The 26563-nt window shown below is 38.9% G+C and overlaps 1 protein-coding gene across 3 annotated transcripts in view; it reads right to left on the bottom strand.

Annotated features, from left to right (window-relative positions):
* LOC122792993 (probable JmjC domain-containing histone demethylation protein 2C) overlaps window positions 1-23056 on the bottom strand; it is a 1041568-nt gene extending 1018512 nt beyond the window's left edge. For 2 of the 3 annotated variants that reach the window (XM_044060615.1, XM_044060616.1), the window contains exon 1: window positions 22618-23056. The gene's annotated coding sequence lies outside the window, so the exon portion shown is untranslated. The remainder of the gene's footprint in view (window positions 1-22617) is intronic. The other variant, XM_044060618.1, reaches the window with a different exon arrangement.
* Between the last annotated feature and the right edge of the window lie 3507 nt (window positions 23057-26563).

The raw sequence follows: 26563 nt of genomic DNA, 5'->3' as shown, positions 1-26563 counted from the left end.
GTGTGTGTTTTCATTGGGAGCGATAGAACCCTTTCAGTTCACTGTTTTGTGCTTCAGTCTTTTCATTTTCCAATGTAAATGTACATCTACATACTAATATTGATCCTACACACACACACACACACACACACACACACACACACACACACACACACACACACACACACACATTTTTAAACATATACAAGTCACTCCATTTCCTATCCAAAATTTGTAACTATATGTACGCATTCAAACAACAAGCATATTCACCCATATACAGATACATGCACACACACACACACACACACACACACACAAATGCATGTGGACTCATTGTTTTTTAAGCAGACTGATTTAAGGAACTTTTACAGTAAATATACAGGGTATAAAACAGGAAGACAAAAATAATAGTCTGATTTGTAAAGCATAAGTATTGGTATGCAAAAGCAAATAGCATAATTGCCCAGTTGACTCTGAATATGTGTTAGACTTCAAAATGGCTTAGATCCTTCTGCCTAACTAGTTGTTTTAAGTTACATCAGCAAAGCAGCTTCAACAAGCACATTTTATTTATTTATTTCACATTTGTTGACTGGGCTAGTCTAACTGGATATATGTCCATGTTCAGTAGAGGCCTGGAGAGATAAGCTCAGAGGAAGCACAAAAATATAATCACATATACAAAGATTAATTCCATGTTAAATATTGCTAGAAAGAAAGACCAGAAATAATCTCAGAGTTCCAGAGAGAGAGAGGCTCTGAGGAAGCACGAATATAATAACATATACAAGATTAATTTCATGTTAAACATTGCTAGAAAGAAAGACCAGGAATAATCTCAGAGTTCCAGGGAGATAAGCTCTGAGGAAGCATGAATATAATAACATATACAAGATTAATTTCATGTTAAACATTGCTAGAAAGAAAGACCAGGAATAATCTCAGAGTTCCAGGGAGATAAACTATGAGGAAGCACGAATATAATAACATATACAAGATTAATTTCATGTTAAAAGACCAGGAATAATCTCAGAGTTCCAGGGAGATAAACTCTGAGGAAGCACGAATATAATAACATATACAAGATTAAATTCATGTTAAACATTGCTAGAAAAAAGACAAGGAATAATCTCACACTCCCATTTCTATAAAGAGAGTTGATATCTACAGACAGGAAAATGTTTGGGAAGGGATGATGTATGGACATCTGCCACATTCCAACCTGTGTGCAGGGACGGGCAGTGAAAGAAGTGTCTTGCAAATGACAAAGAAGAAAGTGTTGTTGAGGAAGAGTACATACATTCATACATACTTACAAACATACAAATATTTCAACCACGAGCATTAATGACCTTCTAGCCTGCCAATATACCGAAACACTTGTTCCCATAACAAGTGTCCAGTCTGTTCTTAAAAATATCTGAACTAGTACTTGCTTTAATGCAATGTGGTAGTCTGCTCCATGCATCAGCTACTCTGTCAGAGAACCAGTTAGTGCACTTCTCATTCCCATAGAATCTTCTACAAAGTTTATCTGATGATTCTCTAGTACTTTTTGATAACCCCAAACATCCCCAGAGGTAGTTGTCTCTAAATACCCTATATACCTAAATAAGATACTGTACAAGTTGAGATATTTTAGTCTTTCATAATAACTTAAATTTTCACATCCATGAATACCCTTGGTATATTTCCGCTGTACTCTTTCCAGTTTACTCAAACTTGTTTTCTTATAAAGTTTTCATGTTGTTATTCTGTACTCTAGTTTGGGTCTAATGTAACTAACAAAACAATGACAATCATTTCTAATTTCCTAGACTTTATAAATATTTGTATACAACCTGTAGCGCAGTAACTATCATTATCCAACTGGTTGATATGATTAGAAAAACTCAAAGGTGGATCAATTCACATCCCCAGGTCCTTAAATGAGTCTACAGTTTCAATCACTGTGTGCTGTATTAAATATTCACCTTTCAATGTATATCTTCCAAATCTGGTATCCTTAGTGTTTGGTGCATTTATCAGCATATTTTAATATTAATATAGTACAGACAAATACAGGAGCACAGATTATGATGATGATAATGTAAACATCAGACAGGGTAGTGAGACAATACCACTTAGCGACAGCTTCAAATTTCAAAAATAAATAATTATTCACAGCATGAACTGGATTTATTACAGGTCTCTACCACATGGCTAAAACGCCTGTGAGAAAAATACAATACAAGGAACACTTTTAAAAGAATTACAAACCTACCTAAATCAACAAGTTAAAAACAAAACAGCCAGTAAAACATCTAACAAAATATACAAATTAATAACTTTAAATTTATCTCATTAGGATAAAATGTATTACATATACGTAAACTGAAATGTAACATCTATTTAATATCACAGTCCTATTTTATATTACAGTTTCTTCTCCATAACAAGGATTTTCATTCTACTGTAATCACTTCTGTGTAAAATTTCTTCCCATAGCATCGCTTTGCATGCCTTTATAAATATCATGAATGTGTTCTAAGTTCAGACTTCTGAAAGCCTTTTTAGTTTCACTAACATAGGTCAAACTAGGGTATGGCCACATTAATACATATACCAGGATGAATAACTGTATAATTGATTAGTTTTAAACAAGTAAACTCAGCTTTTTCTATATCACTTTATCAATCAGTCCTTACAGACAAAATCCAAACAAGTTAACAACAATTGTTTATTAATTTAAATGTTTCTTATGATGGCAAATCGAGAATGTATACAAAGGGCACTGTGCTTCTTATATATAAGACAGCAGGTGTGATCCAATATAATGACTATGGACAAAACAATCCACATGGTCCTTCCTTGGCACAAGACACATACAACACCCAGAAAAATGTGACCAAGAAAGGTTCACCTTTCAAATGTCACTATTACAAATTAATCCAAACAACTTTCCTAGTAAAGGTATATTCCACAGCAAAAAAAGATGTTATTAAAATATCCACTTTAATATGAGACTGGTTGTTTTCTTTTAAGGCTAGGATCGTCTGGCCTTAAAAAAATATATGTATGTGTGTGTACATATATATATATATATATATATATATATATATATATATATATAAAAAACACCTTCTTATTTTAAGGAAATGTACTGCTGTTGACATTTTATGTAAATTTGTGACTTCTCAGCAGCCATTCTAGTTAATGAGCATCATAGTCAAAATAATTAAGACTGATTATCAATAAAATAAGACATGAACAATTCAATTCTATTATCAGGAGTATGAATAATAGACTCAAAGACCAGCTAATTCACCTATAGCTGTAACTACAAGGCCATCAATAAACTCAAACAAACCATGACTATGAAACTCAGTTAAAGTGATAACTATGATGACATATCTATAAAACTAGAAAATATTTACATACGAATCCAATGGTCTGCTGGGTACTTGATATGATATCCCTACTCCCATTACCACCCAAAGTATAACAGAGTCAAAATTACAAACACTAACGTCAGACAAAAATATGCTAACTCAGTAATAAAGCTACACTCTGGAATTAGAGCTTAGCAAATTATCTACAGCCTCTGGGTCACACCTGTGTTGTATTTGTGTATACATCAGCTGTAGTCAAAAATACATTTTTATACCACAGAAAATCTTTAAGAAACACATAGTGTGATGAGACCCTTAATTAACCACACAGAGATAAATTATTAATAATTTTTGCTCCATTTCCCAAGAACCTACTACAACTAGATAAGACTTCCTGAAATAAAAATGATCTTTCTGCAGAAGTTACAGACAATAATAAGTGAAAACCTGACCGTTTTAATAAATAAATAATTGCAATGTTTTACTGCTAAAACATCAACATCCTCTCTCCCTTCCAGGGTCATTGTTAGAAATGGTACAAACAGGAATGGGTACTGATGTCTGACAGAAGCTCAATGGTCACTGCAGAAAATGTATGTTAGTAACCAGTGTGGGAGCTAGCTACAGCTTGTGATTATGAAGGAATAGACTCCGATTTTAAACTGCTCTTGTGTGGGAAAGATTACATTTTGAAACCCCTGTTCAGACTGGACCGTAACATGTCATTCCAGTCCATACTGAAATTTCCTAGGATTAAAGGAAGAAGGAAACATTGCCTGGAGGAATAGAGGGGGCATACAGACAAAAATGGTGTTTCTTAGGGCAATTAATTAAGCACTCAGCATATACTCATACTGGATCCATGTCAGAACAGCAGGCATTTACACTTAAAAGAAAGCAGACAGTAACTAGGTTCCCACCGCAGGACCTCCACACTGTAAGGACCTTAGTACTGGCGTGCCTGCCAGTCTGATGTATGGAATGGCTGCATCTGGTCTGGTAAGGATTCATGGACTTTGCCACAGTGATAAACTGCAGACTTTGAATCCAGGTGTATAAATAAATGGTTATTCCTGATGGCCCAGTCACTGTCATATTTACTTGTTATTCCCTGGAAGGCAGACTGTTATGATAAGACATTACTGAGGGACCCCACACTGTAACATGAGAAGGGTGAGTAAACAGTACTGTGTTAAAATACATGACACATGTAGCTGGTTCCCACAGTATTAGGGCAGGCAGAATGATCCTGTTCAGTTTACTTAACTGACCCATTACTAGGAAAACACTAAAAAGACGTGAAAAATTCCATATAATTCAAGTCTACTGACTGCCTCTGTCTAGTGTCCTACATCAAAAGATATTTGCCTAGCAATAACCTTAACTCGTAAAATGATCTCTCCAGATGTGCTGTTCACTGAATTCCAGGAGGTGTAAGTTTTCTCTTTATTAATATTTCATCACTTTTTATTCACTGTGGTCACAATCACTGGACTATAGTCATCAGCCTCTTACTGCCCTTACAGAAAAGCATAGTACTGCTGGCTGTAACATCTTTACACTGCCGGAGGCACACTCATTTACAATAATTTGCTAAACACAGCTGTGCATAGCCATGCATAACACATGAATACATTCTCCTAAGAGCTATTGTCTTTTTTAATTTATATTTCCTGGATGTGTTCCATCTCGTCCCACTGGTTTTCCTATTTTTAACATTCCAGATTATGTTAGGATTGAATTATGAATGGTCTTACGTCTGCTCTTTTTTGCCACACTGTGAACATTGTCCTTTACCCTTTCAGTGTTCTAGTTTTGCTCCTGTATTTTGTCTCATTAATGTAACTGAAGAAAGCCATGGAAGCCATGACTCAATTCTGCATAGGTCTTCCTGTGTTAAGCTAGGTCAGATAAAGATAAAGAATTTGTTATCCAAAAAGGAAGTGCAAACCAACAGGTGATCTACTACAGATGGGTGGCAAAAGTTCAGAAATTATGTCTGACTGTGCATTTTTTACACAAGAAATAGTGGTCATGTGAAACCAAGTTCATGAGATATAAGGAAATGCCAACCACTGAATGAAATCAAAGATTAAAACAGAAAGAAGCAGTACAGAGAACTGATAAATATGAGGTGGAAGTGCACAGATGGTCAAATGGCCATCTTACCGAATTTGTATTCTTACTGAGTTACAGTGATAAATCTGCACTTATTGTAATCTAAGAATTGCTTGATTTGTACTCTAGTAAGAGTAGAGAAATAACGATGACATTTCTAGGCCTCTGGCTGCTGTAGAACATTCAAGTTTGCTATTGGCCTGTAGGCTTCTTTGAATATTTTTCATTTTTCTGCATTGTTCTAAGTTGCCCTCATTTGCACAGCGATGCTCATCGCGCAGGTGCATTTAACCATGCACTGTGCAGACACAGACACTTAGAACCTTAACTTTATCTATGTAACCTGCTCAACAAACTCCTAGTCCATATACGTAACAGTCAGTAGTTTCAAAGAGGCTCTGGTTTTCTGGTTTGTACAAAAAGGTATAATGGTTTTCTAGTGTAAAATTAGATTTCTTTGTTTCAGACAGAGGGCACTTCAATAAACTGATTCCTAAACCTCTTGGTTCCTACTTCCCCTTCAGTCCATATTTGTAAGCAAACAGAACCATGGATTTGTACTTTCCAACAGTCTTTGTAGCCAGCCTGGGCATGTAGCTATTGTCACATGTTTACTGACAACCACTTACTACAGCACGTGAGAGATGTAGTTATATAATGTTAATGGAGACAAAACCTTTCACAGTTAGACACTACAAACAACAAGCAGTCAGTACCACACAACAAATAGGTAGACCTACATATGCTGAGGCACTTAATCTATCAAAATCACAATGGCATCCTAAATGTAACTTAAGAAACAAATAAGCTCAGCAACCTCACCAACATCCGATGCAGATAAAGTCCACCATGAAACGTACATCCAAGAGTCACACTGACTCCAGTCAAAAGCTCATAAGGCAGACCTCCACAGAATCTGATATTCTAGTTCTAGGTGACTCCATAGTGTGACACACTGATGCACCACTCACCACGCTGTACAAAGATGGTCGGCTATCAGGTGATAGGATTCACCACATAACGCAAGCACTCAAGCCCACATATGTTACAGTCATAGTACACGTCAGTGTATGTTACAGTCATAGTACACGTCAGTGTATGTTACAGTCATAGTACATGTCAGTGTATGTTACAGTCATAGTACATGTCAGTGTAAATGACTTGAGATGTGCCTCCCTGGTTTGTATGATGAGAGGCATTTATGGAGCTCTTGGAATATGTGTCTGAGATAGACATGAAAATATCCTTGCACAGCATTCTACCAGCACCAAGAATGACGATACAGTATGAACAAACGATGACCGACTTCAACAACTGGCATATCTTCTGATGTCATTCAAAGGCGGTACAACATATGTCAGCCTGGGAAGAGATGGCAGACAATCCTAGCTGCTTTGCCAGTGATGGCCCACACTTCTACAAAGGCTTCTGTATATTGGCTAAAACCTTGTCCACTGCCATAGTTCCTTTTTGTTTTTAGGCATTGTCAGTCTTCTCCACACAACATTAAGGTATTGCTGCTCAATGCTAGCAGCCTGAACAAAAAAGTCTGTGCCCTATAAAGCACTACTTATCTGGGAAAATGGTGACATATGCATCACCACAGAGATCTAGTTCAAGACCACAGGAAGCACTCCATCAGTCCAGGGCTTTGTGGCCTTTAACTCATACAGCCACACTTTATTAGACAAAGGCACTAAAGGCAGAGTTGTCTTTATATTCTTAAAAACCTATCTCACTTCCAGGATAAGGAGATGGATCTCTTCCACATCCAACTTACTTAAAAACAAAACCCCTTATCATATCATAGCTAACTACAGGGACCAACTGGCTAAAACAATAAACACAACTGATAAAATATCAAATAAAATAAAATAAAATAAAACGCACTAGAAATGAGTGCACTGATAAAACGCACTAGAAATTAGCGTACTGATAAAAACGCACTAGAAATTAGCGTACTGATAAAAACGCACTAGAAATTAGCGTACTGATAAAACGCACTAGAAATTAGCCTACTGATAAAAACGCACTAGAAATTAGCGTACTGATAAAACGCACTAGAAATTAGCATACTAATAAAACACACTAGAAATTAGCGTACTGATAAATTTTTACTTTTATCTTATTTGATATTTTATCAGTTGTGTTTATTGCTTTAGCCAGTTGGGCCAGTATTTTCTTAGTATTTTTTTTTCGGTTTTATACTGGTGCAAGTTTTTCTGGTCTAACTACAGGGACCCTCCCCAAACTAACCAGTATGGAATCCCTTATATATTATGTCATTTATTTATTTAATTGTCTTTATTTACTGGGAAAGTCTATCTGGGAACTGAAACACCCATTTTCAGCAGAGGTCCAGGGAGAAAAACTCAAAAATTCCCCATGATTCTCCTAGGATAATTGAACTATCCTTCCAAACACCAGGAGACCTCCATGTCCTCAAAGTGTATGCCCAGATATTTCTGGACATCATCAATACAAACTCTCTGGATCAGTTAGACACAATCCAACCAGGGACAGTAAAATTCTGGACGTTATCCTTTTCAATATGGGGTAGTTCTGCTGTCAATAACAGTAACCTTCTCCATGGTCAATCTGACCACTCATCAGCCACATTCACCTTACAACAGAAGCCTGGTATTAAGAGACTATGCAAAGTCTGAATTATGACCTGGCCACATTCAAAAGTGCCTTCCACCTTGACAATCTTGATGTTTATGTAAAATCCTTTACTGCCAAATTCTATGCACATCGTAATAGTAGCATAGATGCATGTGCCCTGTCAGAAACAAATGCAATGCCAAGTTCAAAAATAAAACCCTACGAAATAACCCTATATAAACAGGCTCTATAATAAAAGAAGACTCACTGCACATAAAAATAAATCTAACTTTCAAGAAGCCAAAAATGCTCTTGATAAACAAAACAAGAAACTCTGGCTCCTGATCCAATCAAACAACGCCAGGCATGAGGTAAACATAGCTACCCAGGCAACAGATAACCACAGAGTCATCTTTAACTATGTTAGAAGTCTCAGAAGCAATGCCCAGCACTGCAATCAGCTAACAGCAAAAGGTATCACATACTCAGACCCAAAGGACATAACAAATCTAGCAGCGGGCAAATTCAGCAAATTTAAAATTGAAGCCCCTCCTTTCCTTCCCCACAACCCAGCTACTTAAATATACCAACTTTGAGATCAAAGAATACTGGGGAAAGAACACATTTCTGACACATTATGAGGATGTTAAATTGATCTGGAAAATAGAATTTTGGAGAGGGGTATCGTACTATTGATACCCAACCCAATGCACAACATCTATATGGTTGAGATGGACATCTGGAGGAGATATCTGGACGACTGCTGGATGGTGTGGCGTGCTGATTCATCATATCTATATGAGTTTGTGGAATATCTTAACAGTAACATCTGGGGAATTGAGTTTTCTGTTACTTTTCATCTTGACACCATTAATTTTCTGGATGTTACTGTTTATCGAAATGATGATCATACTTTGAGTACTAAAATTTACCGTAAATATCCGCAATATAATACATTACTTCATGCTTCTAGCATGCATCCATGCCACACCATCCGTAATATCCCCAAATCTCAATTTCTCAGAATCAAACGTATTAGCTCTTCAACTACTGATTATGAGGATGCTAAAATTGATCTGGAAAATAGATTTTTGGAGAGGGGGTATCGTACTATTGATATTGTATCCGCCAGTACATGTTCGGACAGGAAGAATAGGAACACATTGCTTGAGTATAGGGACCGTACATCGAATCCACAGGATACCATCCTCAGGTTCATTACTACATTTGGTAGGAACCATCAGGTGGTAAGAAATGTTTTGAATGATAATTGGAATATTCTGATGGCTAATGATTTTCTTCGTGATATTCTAGGCACAAAATGCCAGTTGTCATATAGGAGGGGCACAACTTTGGGATCCCTGTTCTCCAACTATAAACAGAGGGAAAGTGGAGGGGCCAAATATAAACAACGGACAATAGCAGGGGATGAACTTTTGGGAACTTACCCTTGTGGTCATTGTTCTTCGTGTAATCAGGTGAACAAGTTGAAGTAATTTACTAGTGCTAACACTAGTAAAGTTTATAATCTTAGGATATTTGCCAGTTGCTCAAGTAGCTGGGTTATATATTTGGCCACATGCCAGTGTTCTGCCTTCTATGTGGGAAAAACTTCACCATCACTTAGAATAAGAACAGGGGAACATCGGAGTGACATTCGGAATAAGAAACCTACGAATGCTCTTTATCAACACACCATCAAACACCCCACAGCAAAGTTTATATATATTGTTATTGACAGAATTACTGGCAATAGGAATAATCAACAGGGATGGCAAAACATACTGAGCCATAAAGAAAAATACTGGATTATCCATCTTGGAGCCTTGTTTCCACCTGGTCTAAATGACCATTTATGATAAGTATATTGTTTGTATACACATTTATTCATGTATAACTTGGCTCATATGGATGTCTCCTTAATGTAGTCTTTTTGATTATTTATACTAACATATTTTGTTGGTTAGCCAGTATGTTTTATTATTTTGGTTAGTTTTAGTGTTTTATATGATGGTATCAACTTACATCATGCATATGCAAGTTACTAGTTATTTAACTAACCAATTACTGATGCAGTTGATTGAGAGAAGCTCACAACCACAAACCAACTATTAAATATTAAATACATTATTTGCTTATATTTATATGGATAGTATTTCTAAATAACATCCATATACATATACCAGTATTAATTGGATGTTAATGTGGTTTTAATTACCACGAATATGCTGTTTTTTATACGCATCATTCCAACAGTACATTTTATTAAAAAATAGGGGTATGGACCATACCATTGATTGCCATTGGCTGGTGTACTATATAAATATTCAGGATGTCTTGTGTTTATTGACATGACTACTTTTCACTGAAGAAGGCATTTGCCGAAACCGGTCTGAATCTGGATTAATTTTGGGGATATTTTTATGTCCTTGAAGGTGACTACAATAAAGTATTGGACTATTTATGCTGGCCTCTAGTGTTTTGAAAGAACACATTTCCCATCCTCAGTACTACAGCAAGCCCACACCACTGCCGATAAGCATGCCTATCTACCAAACAGTACAGTCAGGAAAGTTGACCAAAGGAATGCTTTATCTACATCACCGGACTGAGACACATATACATTTTATATAAATATATATATATATATATATATATATATATATATATATATATATATATGTGTATATATATAAACACTGTATCTGAAATGCTGTGTAAAACATCACTGTTATAAGTTATATAATTCTAAGTGTTTACATTTTAGCTACATCCCTGTCGGTTTGTCACAGATACTAAATTCCCTCTTAAAATGTCAAGCTTACACTATTTGCTAAAAACTCAGATACAAGTTTACATATTGTATGTGCAAAATGTAGACACTTGCACTCCCAAAATATGCTACCTCACATAAAACAAATTTGTTAAGCATAAATCTCTATTTAGTTTATCAAACAACTGAACAAAATAGCAGCAACTTTATCCATACCCACAACCCCCAAAACAATGCTCCCCTGAATCAGTCCCCTAGAAAGGGAATTCTTATTAACAAGTATAACTCAGAAGAATGAAAAATCAAATAAAACACTAATTGCAACTAAGATATATATATATATATATATATATATATATATATATATATATATATATATATATGTTATAAATCCTATCACAGACAGGTCTGCTCTACCCAATTACATAAAAAAATACAACAGGGCAAAATCACCTAGACGCCCCCATAAAAAGCTATCAAACTACATGAAGAAAGAATCTTAAGAGCTTAGCCCTAAAGTCAGTGAGAAACAGTATTTCAAAATAAAAATGCACAGAAAAATTCAGATCAGTGGAATGCATATGGGTCTGCTTTGTGGACTATGTGAAAGTTTATGTATTAGTGAACTCAGTTCATGGCTTATGGCTTTGAATCTTGGCATGAAAATCTTTATTTAAATATGGAGTGTAAGATATTTCATGTATTATACATACCAGACCCTCATGTTTTTTGTGCATGTGTTAAAAACTGTCTTAATCACCTGGGTTCTAGCAACAACAGGAGTAAGAAGAGATGGAGGTTGTAACAGAGACAGACAGACAGACTGGAGTTTACAGTCAAAGACTATGATGAATATATGACTAAGATGAGCCTGATCTGCAAGGACATGGAACGCATTATCACAGAACTTATAAAGACATTGGCAACCTCCAAACACTAGACCCCACCCAGTTTGGGTTCCTGAAGGGCCAATCTTGTCTTCTGAACCTGACCGACCTCTTTGAATCAGTTTCCAGAGCTGTGGACGAGGGTAAGGCGGTCCACACAGCCTATATCCTCCACTCTGGAATCATAGATAATCTTACTAAGCTGGGCATAAATCCCTATGTCACTCGATGGGTTGCCAATTGGTTTACTGATAGAATCCAGACTGTAAAAGTAGCTGACTCCAAATCCAGCTCCAGACAGTGGAGTACCTCAGGGTTCAGTCCTGGGACCTTTCTTGTTTGCCATCTACTTTTCTTAAGTACAAGCCAACAGTAAGTGTATCTGGCTAACAAAGTTTGCAAATGACTGCAAACTGGGAGCCATTATTGAATCCCCAAATGATGTGGATATATTCTATAAAAGGGCCTTACAGAAACAGATGCTTGATGCCAGAGCCATGGGCTCAAGCTTAATGCCAAGAAATGTATAGTTATCCCCTTTGGGAAAAACCATGTACCCATGAATTACCACACAGGTGGCAGTACACTAAACACCGAAAGCGTGATGAGAGACTTAGGGGCACAGGTGGACAGTGGTCTCACCTTCAATAACCACATTGCCACAAAAGAGTCAGGAAATCCTTTTATGTGGCACAAGTCATCACTAAGGGCTTTTCATCCAGAAAAAAGGAGGTCATTGTCCCACTGTACTCATCCCTCATTAGACTCATTATAGAGTACAACGCCCCATTTGTATGTACCTCACAAGACATCTGCAACAGCTGGAAAGGCCACAGAAATACCTCACTAAGGGAGTCACAGGCCTAAAGCAGATGCCCTATGCTGACCGTTTAAAAAAATTCCAGCTATACTCTGTGGCATATCGTCTACTCAGAGGCGATCTCTGCTTAACATACAAGGCCATGTCAAACCCTGAGCTGTTGGACATGCTCCACTTAAAGAAATCCCAATCCCTCAGAGCCACACACTCCAGGGATCTGAACCTTGTCATCACAATGAACAAAACATGCTGGAGGGATAGGTTCCTGACCCAGAGACTCCTCATACTCTGGAATAGACTGCCCATACATGTCAAGCAGAGCGCCTCCTTGGCCCTCTTCAAAAGGAACCTTGATGATTGGATGGGAGATAGGAAATTCACCCCGGGGATCACTTCTGTCACCCTGCAAGACAGGGGTCCAGAGATGTAAATATTGTGGGAAGAAATATCCAGGGAATTGTTATGGCTAGGCTTGTATAGGCCCTATGGCTGATAGCCTAGTACCAACCTATGAGTTGTAGGTTAGTACCCCAAGGATTTCAGAAGAATGCATTCCTTCTTAATAACCATCATTAAGAATTACTGGAAATTCTAAGCACCTGTTGCAGCCCTCCCACATTTTGTGCTTAAAGGTCCAAGCATTCAGCAATGGCATCTGTTGTATTTGCATATCTAACTTTAATCTCTGTGAACATAATCTTCACATGGTTACCTACAGCACAGAAGTAAATAAGTATCACAACTATGCAAGAATTCCCATTAAATTAGAGAAATAGTTCAGTAAAACAGCAATACAATCTGCTTCAACCAGGCTAAGTGGTTGTGGTAGCAAAGTCTGCTGAATGGATGAGCTACATACAGTCTGTACAGCCTCCCTACATGGTTCCTAGTTAGACACTTCCTGACCTGGTCCTGTAATAACAGCTATGTCTTATTAGCAATATCTGGTGAATGTGTGAGTTGTAGTCTATGCAGCCTCCCTAAATGGCTCCTGTTTAGGTACTTCCTGAACTGTTCCTATTTTAACAGATGTGCCTTGGTAGCAACTCCAGGTGAATGAATGGACTAAACTCTGTGCAATCACACTATACAGCTTGTAAAGGTTCTTCCCTAGCTGCAGCCATCAAGGCAGTTGTGTCTGAGTTGAGCAGTCTTTGTGCAAACTGAAAACTGCCTACCTGCTCTGTGGCAACAGCAGAGTCAAAACTGCCAACCTGCTCTATGGAAACAGAAAAGTGAAAACTGCCTACCTACTCTATGGCAACAGAAGAGTAATCAGGCCAGCCTGCTTGCTGCCGCTGCTCTTGATAATGATACTGTTTTGATTATTTTTATCTTGTTAAGTGGATTGATTCATGGATTATTTTCAGTCAAGATCATGGCTGTAGATGCAGGCACAACAGTTCAATAACACTGGTTAAACCTTCAAACAGTGAATTACCATGTACAACAATGTCAATGTAAAAGTAATAAACATTTTAATACACTATTTGCAAAACAAAATATTTTTACTAGGTGTGAATTACATGAAACACAGAACCAGAATTTCCAGTGCGGTAGTCGGTAATTAGAGCATAACAGACGCTAAGCATTGGCAGAAAGTAAAGAGTACTACATGTAGTGCAAAAATCTTGGCTTCAACTAAAACAGTAGCCTAAAAACCTTGGAGACAATAACAAGCAGTCATCACTCTAACAATGGCAGCCATAAGTGCTAAAGTGTTATAACAATTTGGATCTGAACCATCCATAATTTTGATCATTCCGAGCCTACAGGGGGAAAGGTGTTTCCAGTTTATAGGGTGATCTTGTTGAAAACCTTTTACCACATTTAAAAAGAAAATGGGTCTCTTTAGCAATAGGACTCATCTGTCCTGTAAGCTGCATGACTTAGTCCTAAGTTTCTGAGGTAATGGCGGACAGTATTCCAGATATAACACTGTGAAGATAAGAGAAAAGGATTTCCAAGACAGAAGTGATTTATCACAGCTCAGTCACACCATTTGTTTATGCAGGAGTTTCAGGCAAGTGACACTTCTAGGCAAAGTCCTTTAAAACCAGTTTGAGAGATATTTAGCCGTACCATTTCATTAGGCAGAATCTTTCTACTGCTTCCAAGGCTTACCTCTTCCTTATAAGTAGAAATGTGCTTGGTATTCATGAGTGGGATTAGGAGCTCACAGTTTTTACTGCTAAGATAAATGGTCTTCTAGATAAAAGACTTCAGCTATACTACGCTCACAGCTTCAGTAAAATCAACATTTTCATTCAGGAAATTTTGGCTTCTCCCCTCAAAATAGCAGCAGCAATAATTTGAAGGAGGACCAAGTAGAAGAATTTTTTTTTATAAGACGGGATCTTACTCCCTAAAGCTAGATCAGTTTTTTAAACTAGTCTATTTTTTGTATTTAGAATAAAAGACAAGTGTGTGATCTTGTGTTTTGGGTGTTGAGTGGATAGCACTAAGCCTTTTTATGTATATATTACTGGTGGGTAATAATTACAGTGAACGAGACTAAAAATTAAGTCATGAAGCTCAAATAGAGCTGCTTCTGTGACTGAATTGTTGAGGGTCCACCACTTTGCTTTTTGGAATTTAATAATGATATAAAGATACATGCAGTGTGTTTCAGTATATTTTGGGAGGATGATAGCATTTGTTCATGGAAGAGAGAAACGTATTTGTCTTCATGGTATGAAGATATTTTTGGCAACAGAGGATCATGGTAAATAAATAAGAAAGTAGTTGAGTTGGTTGATAAGATATTCCTAGACTGGAACAAGACTTTGTTAGTATTTTTCCATTCTTGAATGAAGAACTGGTCTAAACATGACAGTATTACAACTTAAAAGGATATGAAATAAAGTAAACGGGAATCAGCACACCAGAATTAGAGAAGATCAGTGTAACAAATGAGGTAAGAACAGGTAAGAAAGCCAGGTGAGAGATCAGCAAAAGTCTGACGGTGGTAACTGGGGTAATAGGATGCATAGAGTAAGTTACATCAACAGAAGAAAAATTAAAAGCTTTTATTTTACTTTAAAGTATTGTATACATTTCTAGATATCTTATTAATATAACAAAGGAGAGATGCAGATCAGAGGAGAGAAAAAATATATGCTGCATTAGAAGTTCTACGAATGCTGAATAATCTGCATCATTTTAAAGAATGGAGATAGGGATGACGTACTTAATATTTTAGTGCCAAACTCAGTACCATATTAAAACAAGAAGACAACACAGTTTGAGGATACACTGGATGGATTTAGAAAGATATATTGCTTTACAGAAATAGCGGTTGATTCAACAAATCACTTCACATAAACAGAGGCTGATGCAGCTAAGACAGCTAGAAGGCAGCTTTGTGGCTATATGTAATTGCTGAGCTTGCTGAACCTTTGGTTCTGGACTTGTATTTTTGGAGTACCACTAGGGAATCACAATCAAGATCAGAGGACTGGAAAATGTCAGGAACAAGACAAACTGGCTTTTAGATGACTGTGCATCTTTATGACTCTGTTCGATATTTACCAGTGTCAGTGGTGGATCTGCTGAGGTTTTCGTTTTGTTTATTTCTAATAATTTAGAAGAAACTTTTACCAGTTAAAACATACAGAGCAAGTTCTGGGATACGTAGTCCACTAATGTCAAGATCAGGAGTCTGGTAGACAATGGCCCTAGGATACTGCTCATCAGTGGTTAAAACATGAAGTAGATTTTATACCAGGCCTCTCATTCCAGAGCTGTTATTTTGAGCTATGGTTTGGTCTGTGATACATAACAAATGCAATGGCTGCAATATGCGCAATCATTTGTTTGCTGATCACAATTTCTAAGCTCAAGAATTGGGCAACAATGCCAAACTTATGGGGAACAAAAGCCTAAAACTGAGAATGATTTTAAATAGTACTCTAACTTGGTTTAAAAAGTTAATAAAGCAACAGGTTGTGCATCAATAACATACATTTCCTGAACAATAAGAAGTACGGAACTCTAATGTCGGACATTATTGAGTAGCTGTAATCCTCAGTAACTTACCAAAAATTAAACATTTTAAGAGGAAGAATGCAAAAATATGAGCCACAATCAGGGTCATGCTGAAAATCTGTGGACTGTTGAGAGGTAAGGCATGCTGTGTCAGTCAACCACACTGAAGAGCTACTATTTGAGTAGGAGAGATTTTTAAATGCATCCCCATCTAATGAAGTAAGTAATAATTACCCATATTACTCTACCTCTGTAATATCATCCACTGAATACTGAGGGTTTAGTCATACCACAGTGACCAAAAATGTAACCATTACCTTATATATCACTTACCAATCAACAGGGATGAGACAGAGGACAAGCAGAGCAGCTACCTATCATTATCGGAGAGGGACTGGACAGTAATGCTGGCTTAAGTGTCCCTGCTTAACCTTGTCTCCACTTCCTGTAACTGGGGGTGGGCATCTTCCTTGGAACTCCCACAGGTATTGGTGCCCCCATCACAACCCAACTCATGGCAAAAAAGATGGAGCACTACTCCCGCCAATAAACCAATCTGGTGCCCGGCAGCAAAGAAACGCTGGTGAAAGCTGCATCACCAACTGAATGGCTAGTCTTCCTTATATCTCGGGTATACTGCACAGCTCATCTGCATGCTTGCAATACATTACACTGCCATTTATAACACTTTTCGTCACTTGAGCCATACTACATAGAGCCCATTCCACACAGCAAGAAAAGGTAACAGTGCTGTCTGCATTCGGTATTACAGCACAGCCGCCTGGTCCTGGCAGCCACATTCTTATGCTGCACAGATTGATATAGCAAGCTCCATCCCTTGTAATTCGTGCAGCCATGTAACTTACTCATCTGCATGGTTTGTTATGTCCATGTTCATTCTGAGGTTAGCAAATGCTGCACATAGCAATAATCCTCACTTGTGAGAGTACCCAGTAAGTGGAGTCCACTGTGCAGCCTTGAACTAAGACAGGAAGACAACAGATTAGACCCCTTATAATGGGCAGTAGTTTCCTAGCCCACTCCAGCACATACCTACCGTATATCATACCCAGCACATACCTACCCTATATCATACCCAGCACATACCTACCCTATATCATACCCAGCACATACCTACCCTATATCATACCCAGCACATACCTACCCTATATCATACCCAGCACATACCTACCCTATATCATACCCAGCACATACCTACCCTATATCATACCCAGCACATACCCTATATCATACTTGCTCCCGATCTGTAGATCATTTTCACATTATTCCCACTTATCCACCCTCTTGCCAGTAAGTTGTGTGTGATTTTCCTACCTTCATTTCTGCCAGAGAATAAAAAAATATATTCTGGACTTCCCAAAATTCCCGAAAAGGTACTTAACTTGAACAAACATGCATCCTGGGACTGGAAGATGCTGATTTATTTCCCCTGCTCAATTTCTATTCAAATCTAGCATGTAGGTAGTGTCTATATGTAGTTGCCACTCTGACCCTTAACAGTGCACTCTGTGCCTGGGCACCCTATCTCTCTCTCTCTCTGTACATTCCTTATCAGGCTACAGATGAGCACAAATAGTCTACCCCAACTCCCAAAATGAGGACAACTGTCCTGAGTGACAGTCAATCCTGTTTCCATTGACTGTCTAAATTTATGAACTCATAACGTTTTAAGGCATATTATTATCATGAAAAGACATTAAACTATCAGAAGCTCAACTTTCATAATCACACGTGTTGGTGCTCCTTTACATCATGGAGCTGACACTCCTTTGTTACTTACACCATGGGGCTGGTGCTCCTTTATATCTTGGGCCTGTCACTTCTTTACGTCACTTACATCATGGGGCTGGTGCTCCTTTATGTCACTTACATCATGTGACTGGTGCTCCTTTGTATCTTGGGGCTGGTGCTTTTTTATGTGAATTACATCATGAGGCTGGTGCTCTTTTACGTCACTTACATCACGGGGCTGGTGCTCCTTTTTGTCACTTACATTGTGGGACTGGTACTCCTTTCCCTCACTTACATTATGGGGCTGGTGTTCCTTTATGTCACTTACATCATGGGGCTGGCGCTCCTTTATATAACAGGGCTAGTGCTCCTTTATGTCACTTCCATCACAGGGCTAGTGCTTCTTTACGTCACTTACATCATGGGGCTGGTGCTTCTTTATGTGAATTACATCAGGAGGTTGGTGCTCCTTTACGTCATTTACATCACGGGGTTGGTGCTCCTTTTTGTCACTTACATCATGGGGCTGGTACTCCTTTATATAATAGGGCTGGTGCTCCTTTACCTCACTTACATCATGGGGGAGGTGCTCCTTTATATCTTGGGCCTGTCACTTCTTTATGTCATTTACATCACGGGGATGGTGCTCCTTTACGTCAGTTATATCATCTGGCACTCCTTTATATAACAGGGCTGGTGCTCTTTTATATCACTTACATCATGGGGGAGGTGCTCCTTTATATAACAGGGCTGGTGCTCCTTTATATCTTGGAGCTGGCACTCATTTATATCACTTATATCCTGAGGCTGGTGCTCCTTTTTGTCACTTACATCATGGGGCTGGTGCTCCTTTACGTCACTTACATCATGGGGCTGGCACTCCTTTATATAACAGGGCTGGTGCTCCTTTACCTCACTTACATCACAGGGCTGGTGCTCCTTTACGTCACTTACATCATGGGGCTGGTGCTCCTTTACGTCACTTACATCACGGGGCTGGTGCTCCTTTATGTCACTTACATCATGGGGCTTGTGCTCCTTTGTATCTTGGGGTTGGTGCTTCTTTATGTGAATTACATCACGTGGCTGGTGCTCCTTTATGTCACTTACATCACAGGGCTGGTGCTCCTTTACGTCACTTACATCACAGGGCTGGTGCTCCTTTACGTCACTTACATCACGGGGCTGGTGCTCCTTTACGTCACTTACATCACAGGGCTGGTGCTCCTTTATGTTACTTTCATCACAGGGCTGGTGCTCCTTTATGTCACTTACATCATGGGGCTGGTGCTCCTTTACGTCACTTATATCATGGGGCTGGTACTCCTTTATATAACAGGGCTGGTGCTCCTTTACGTCACTTACATCACAGCGGTGGTGCTCCTTTACGTCACTTACATCATGGGGCTGGTGCTCCTTTATGTCACTGACATCATGGGGCTTGTGCTCCTTTGTATCTTGGGGTTGGTGCTTCTTTATGTGAATTACATCACGAGGCTGGTGCTCCTTTACGTCACTTACATCACAGGGCTGGTGCTCCTTTATGTCACTTACATCGCAGGGCTGGTGCTCCTTTACGTCACTTACATCATGGGGATGGTGCTCATTTATATCTTGGGCTGGCACTTATGTCACATATCACAAGGCTGGTGCTCCTTTATATCACTTACATCACAGGGTTGGTGCTCCTTTACGTCACTTACATCACAGGGCTGGTGCTCCTTTATGTCACTTACATCACAGGGCTGGTGCTCCTTTATGTCACTTACATCACAGGGCTGGTGCTCCTTTATGTCACTTACATCACAGGGCTGGTGCTCATTTACGTCACTTACATCACAGGGCTGGTGCTCCTTTACGTCGCTTACATCACAGGGCTGGTGCTCCTTTATGTCGCTTACATCACAGGGCTGGTGCTCCTTTATGTCACTTACATCTTGGGGCTGGTGCTCCTTTATGTCACTTACATCTTGGGGCTGGTGCTCCTTTATGTCACTTACATCTTGGGGCTGGTGCTCCTTTACCTCACTTATATCACGGGGCTGGTGCTCCTTTACCTCACTTATATCACGGGGCTGGTGCTCCTTTACCTCACTTACATCACGAGGCTGGTGCTCCTTTACCTCACTTACATCACGGGGCTAGCACTCCTTTATATAACAGGGCTGGTGCTCCTTTATATCATGGAGCTGGTATTCCTTTATATCACCTACAGTACATCATGATGCCGGTATTCTTACACTTCATGGGGCTGATGCTCCTTTAATATCCTTACCCACGTCTAACAAAAGTTACTGGACACAATGTGTCCACACATCCGTCACATAAATGTGACATCAAACAGATGTCCTTATTTAAAAAAATAAATTTGCTCATATCTGTGCAAGTCAGTACAATTTTACATGAGAAAAGTATACATCTACCTACAAAGTTAAAATACTGCACGATTATGCAATGATCAGCACCAGTCTGAACCCCAGCACAACAGAAATAATTTTTAGTCTGCGCCAAGCAGCATACACTTATGTACACAGACAACACATCAGTTCTAGGTTTATACTTGGGATAACAACACATGTACTGTATATGCACACATTAGCACCTTTAGGACCTCAATGACATATGAATACACAGACAAGTTTGGACCCAGTAATAATACACCTTTATCCACTTATTTATAAAAATTGGTTTACTAGGGTAGTGCACTGATCAAAACTGACCAATTTCAGGATCAGCCCAGATGAAATCCAAAGCATTTCACAAACAAAAAATACAGAAATGTAAGTAATAACACACACACACACACACACACACACACACACACACACACACACACATACACATACACCAAATCTGCGGGAGGAGAAGAGATTTGGAAAGGACATAGGGATAGAGTGTTAGGTGATACGTGTTGAAGTAGGAGCATCTGGCTTGGATGAAGAAGTGCTTTTTGGGATGCACTCTGAAATTAGAGATCCCCAAAATTTCCACTCAGAGAGTCAGCTATGAGTTGGATACTTCACAAAGTTGAGGGACCAGTTTTTGGGTCAAGGGAGGTTTAATTTATGTCCCAGAGTAGTCCTTTTACCAGCACAGTCAGTAGCATGCAGCAGTCTTATGAACTTATGTCATATAGTTAATTTTGTCAGAAATCTATGTTGTAATCTACCTTTTATAAAGTGCCTAGGTTTCTTAATGCCCAGCCTTAGAAAGTGGATTTTTTTCCTCAGTGGGCCATTACTTACATGCATAAATTACACAAGTATACATGTACATTAAATAAAATAAAATACATAAATAAACCCCAAGAGAGGTGCCAGGTGTCATACGTGACTTTTCCAGGCGCAGTAAATGTTTAATGGAGGTAACAGATGCATTTTGCCTGACGACAGCGAAATCAGGAGTTTATGATAATTATACAAAAACTTTCAGCAAAGATTTGGATGTCAAAACACATTAAACAGAAGTAAATATAATCCATTAACGCCATATGTTTCTTGACCATCTAATCTTTGATTTCGGTGCTTTATCAATACCGATAAAATAGTATCATCTAGGTTTCAAAACATAAAAAGCCAAATGTGCAAATACTAATCATAACAAAACTATTTTAATTTATTATTAAACGTCTGGAAAAGAGAGGAAGATAATGCAGTTTTCTCACAGATTTCAGTGCTATGTCAGAAAAAAAATTTGCTTGGCCTTTTATATAAGCCACAAATCCCTCCCCAGCTACCAGTACAAAATCCTTTCCACTGAATTTTAACCAGATGAGCCGGTCACATATTACAAGACAACATCAACGTAGTTCTTTTAAACGCACATCTTGTTTTATTACACAGCCTTGCTATACAACCCCCCCCCCCCCAAAAAAAGGCAGTAACTCCCCATAGCTGACTCCTTCTAGTAACAAGATTTCAAACACCAGATTATCTGAATGCACAATTCCACAATTGTGAGTAAAAGAAAAAAAGCAAAGAAAGGAAATTCTGTTCCTGTCATAAAGAGATCAAATACCTAACCAGAAGCAGTACAGCATTTTGTTACCTCTACTATAAAAAGCACAGCAGGTTTCAATGTTTCAGACAGGCTAGACATTTTCCATCAGCTCAGAGAAAACTAAAACATTGTTGTCATGTACCCACCCATCTTATTTTATGCTTTTATGTTCTGTTACTTAATTGAACTGCTTTTACACTTCCAGAATTAAACATCGTTGGAACTATAAGCTTATAAAATCAGAAAGAAACAAGTACACAGGTTATCAGAAAGACCAAAGTAGTTATTAAAACATACACAATCTATTAAATCCAGATTTCCTACCTGCAGTTTCTCCACAAGAAAAACAAGAACGTAAGGAACCTTTTTTGTCTGTGATCAGCAACAGAAACAGCGGAGAGACACTGAGCAATCCTCCAGTTTATCTGTGCCTTGATTCTGCACCCTTCCCCAAAGTTACAGGTCTGCAGTGAGGAGGCAGGCAGCAGAGGGCATGGGAGGACATTCACTCCTACTCAAGTGGCTTTCTGGGAATTAGGCCCAGAGCCCAACCGTTCTGGCAGGTTGTATCAGTTCTGTCTGCTGCGACTCATTCACCCTGGATAATTGCCGACCAAAAGCTAGGGCATTCACAGCAGAGTGATGATTTAAAGAGACATGACGACCCAGTTTTATCAGCTAAACTTCACACAGTTTCTGAATATTGTCACAAAGACTCCGACATCCATTTGCGCTCTGCCTCAGTGCATGAAGGAAAATGCAGAGTCACAGAATTTTCCCCCTTTTTTCCCTGTTATAAAGATAACATTTTCACTGATACAACAGGCTCATAACATTAATGCAAACTGCAACATTTCTGTTCATTTTAAGCCAATCCCTTCTGTCTTGCTGCTGTTTCTTCTAAAAACTGCAGTTCATATATAAATGATTAACCCATTCATTGCTGAAAAATAAAATTCATTTTCAGAGACAGTTTTCAGACTATGTTAGCATGAAAAGCAGCAAACTTAGAGGCCGTCACACTAAAAGATAGACAGAAAGACATAGGCAGGCATACATACATGCATGCAGTGTACACATACATATACATACATGTACTTACATACATACACGGACATTTATAGATAGACGCATGTACACTTTCATACTCACTAACCATAATCACATGTGTAAATATATATAAATACATACATACACAGCTTTGGGATGCATTGTAAAAACAGGCATAAAGAGAAACTTGATTCTGCCAAAAACTAATAAAAGCAGGTAATAAGAACTACGTGACCATGAACTAAAAATATGCACTTATTGTTGTAACATTAATTAGTACCACAGTAGAAATCTGCAGTTTAGTGAAGGAAGGGAATATATATCTACAACACCCCATGTGTACTGGCCGCTGACACTATAATATTGTAGATTGTGATTTAGAGGAAGAGTGGGTGGTGTTTGTGTGTGTGTGTGTGTGTGTGTGTGTGTGTGTGTGTGTGTGTGTGTGTATGTGTATGTGTGTGTGTGTGTGTGTGTGTGTGTGTGTGTGTAAGTTAAAGTAAACTGGTGATATTTATAGAGTTTTTCGCTACAGCACTAACAACTCTTCGGTACTGCCATGCCAGTGTGCCCAGTTTCACGTAAGGTACTGTGAAGAGTTAAACACTATCTTATTTTGGCTGTATGGGCTCTGCATGCTACCACATATCAGACCTATGTTAGTGGAAGTACACGAATATTGAGTAGGGACCCTGAGTGTTACCACATGTCATACCTATGTCAGTGCAGTACATGAATACTGAGCAGGGACCCTGCATGGTACCACATGTCATACCTATGTTAGTGAAGTACAAGAATACTGAGTAGGGGCCCTGCATGGTACCACATTCATACCTATGTTAGTGAAGTACAAGAATACTGAGTAGGGGCCCTGTATGATACTACATCATACCTATGTCAATGAAGTACAAGAATACTGAGTAGGGGCCCTGCATGGTACCACATTCATACCTATGTCAATGAAGTACAAGAATACTGAGCAGAGGCCATGCATGGTACCACATGTCATACCTATGTCAGTGAAGTACAAGAATACTGAGTAGGGGCCATACATGGTACCACATGTCATACCTATGTTAGTGAAGTACAAGAATACTGAGTAGGGGCCCTGTATGATACTACATCATACCTATGTCAGTGAAGTACAAGAATACTGAGTAGGGGCCCTGTATGATACTACATCATACCTATGTCAGTGAAGTACAAGAATACTGAGTAGGGGCCCTGCATGGTACCACATTCATACCTATGTCAATGAAGTACAAGAATACTGTGTAGGGGCCATGCATGGTACCACATGTCATACCTATGTCAGTGAAGTACAAGAATACTGAGTAGGGGCCATGCATGGTACCACATGTCATACCTATGTTAGTGAAGTACAAGAATACTGAGTAGGGGCCCTGTATGATACTACATCATACCTATGTCAGTGAAGTACAAGAATACTGAGTAGGGGCCCTGTATGATACTACATCATACCTATGTCAGTGAAGTACAAGAATACTGAGTAGGGGCCCTGCATGGTACCACATTCATACCTATGTCAATGAAGTACAAGAATACTGAGTAGGGGCCATGCATGGTACCACATGTCATACCTGTGTCAGTGAAGTACAAGAATACTGAGTAGGGGCCATGCATGGTACCACATGTCATACCTATGTTAGTGAAGTACAAGAATACTGAGTAGGGGCCCTGCATGGTACCACATTCATACCTATGTTAGTGAAGTACAAGAATACTGAGTAGGGGCCCTGTATGATACTACATCATACCTATGTCAGTGAAGTACAAGAATACTGAGTAGGGGCCCCGCATGGTACCACATTCATACCTATGTTAGTGAAGTACAAGAATACTGAGTAGGGGCCCTGTATGATACTACATCATACCTATGTCAATGAAGTACAAGAATACTGAGTAGGGGCCCTGCATGGTACCACATTCATACCTATGTCAATGAAGTACAAGAATACTGAGTAGGGGCCATGCATGGTACCACATGTCATACCTATGTTAGTGAAGTACAAGACTACTGAGTAGGGGCCCTGTATGGTACCACATCATACATATGTCAATGAAGTACAAGAATACTGAGTAGGGGCCCTGTATGGTACCACATCATACCTATGTCAGTGAAGTACAAGAATACTGAGTAGGGGCCCTGTATGGTACCACATCATACATATGTAAATGAAGTACAAGAATACTGAGTAGGGGCCCTGTATGGTACCACATCATACTAATGTCAATGAAGTACAAGAATACTGAGTAGGGGCCCTGCATGGTACCACATTCTTACCTATTTCGGTGCAGTACATGAATACTGAGCAGGGGCCCTGCATGTTGCCATATGTCAGACCTATGTCAGTGAAGTACAAGAATACTGAGTAGGGGCCCTGCATTGTACCACATGTCATACCTATGTCAGTGGAAGACTATGTTTCTTATCATGCTGCAGTTTATGCTATTTTTTTTATATCAGGGAAAAACCCCTATACCATTTGACTTGTGACAGGAAGGAACTGCTACAGAGAATTTTGCGGTGGCTCTTGCATTAAGTACTGTGTCCTCTAGATTGCATAGTTAGATAGGTAGGGGGTTCTAATCTCACAGCAGTCAACTTGAATGTGTGCATGTGTGTGTGAGTGTGTGTGAAGTTGTGCAGCTATGACCTTAAATACTGTTGTCCACAATACAGTAGTAGCCTGGAATTAAATTAAAGTGTCGGGGGACAGCCTAATAGTTAAGGTGTTTACCTCACAGTCAAGAAGTTCCAGATTTGATTTTCACTAAAGGGTAAATTGCTTGGCTTAAGATAAATCACAAGGGCAGCTAGCCTAGTACTTACCTTTGAAGTGTACTCATTGGTGTCACTGCTACATGAAACTAAGAATCTAGATTAAGAGTTGAGTGGAGATCACTTTGATAGGTTGGGGGTTGGCATAATGATTAAGGTGTTTACCTTACAGACAGAAGGTAGAGGGTCTGATTCTCACTTTTTGCAGATGACTGCAAACTAGGGTCAGTCATAGAATATTTCACAGACACAAATGTTCTCCAGGAAGGACTGATGCAGACAAATAACTGGTGTCAGAGCCATGGACTAAAACTAACTGCCAAGAAATGCATAATAGTATCCTTCAGAAAGTCATCCACCCTTGGTAACTATCATATTGACAACACACCCCTAAGAGATGACCCAGTAGTCAGAGAT

Source organism: Protopterus annectens, chromosome 2.part0 (genome assembly GCF_019279795.1).
Source record: "Protopterus annectens isolate FY-2018-M chromosome 2.part0, PAN1.0, whole genome shotgun sequence".
In the NCBI taxonomy this organism is placed as follows: Eukaryota; Metazoa; Chordata; order Ceratodontiformes; family Protopteridae; genus Protopterus; species Protopterus annectens.
Note: the sequence above shows the minus strand (reverse complement) of the source record. Positions and strands in the feature narration are given on the sequence as shown.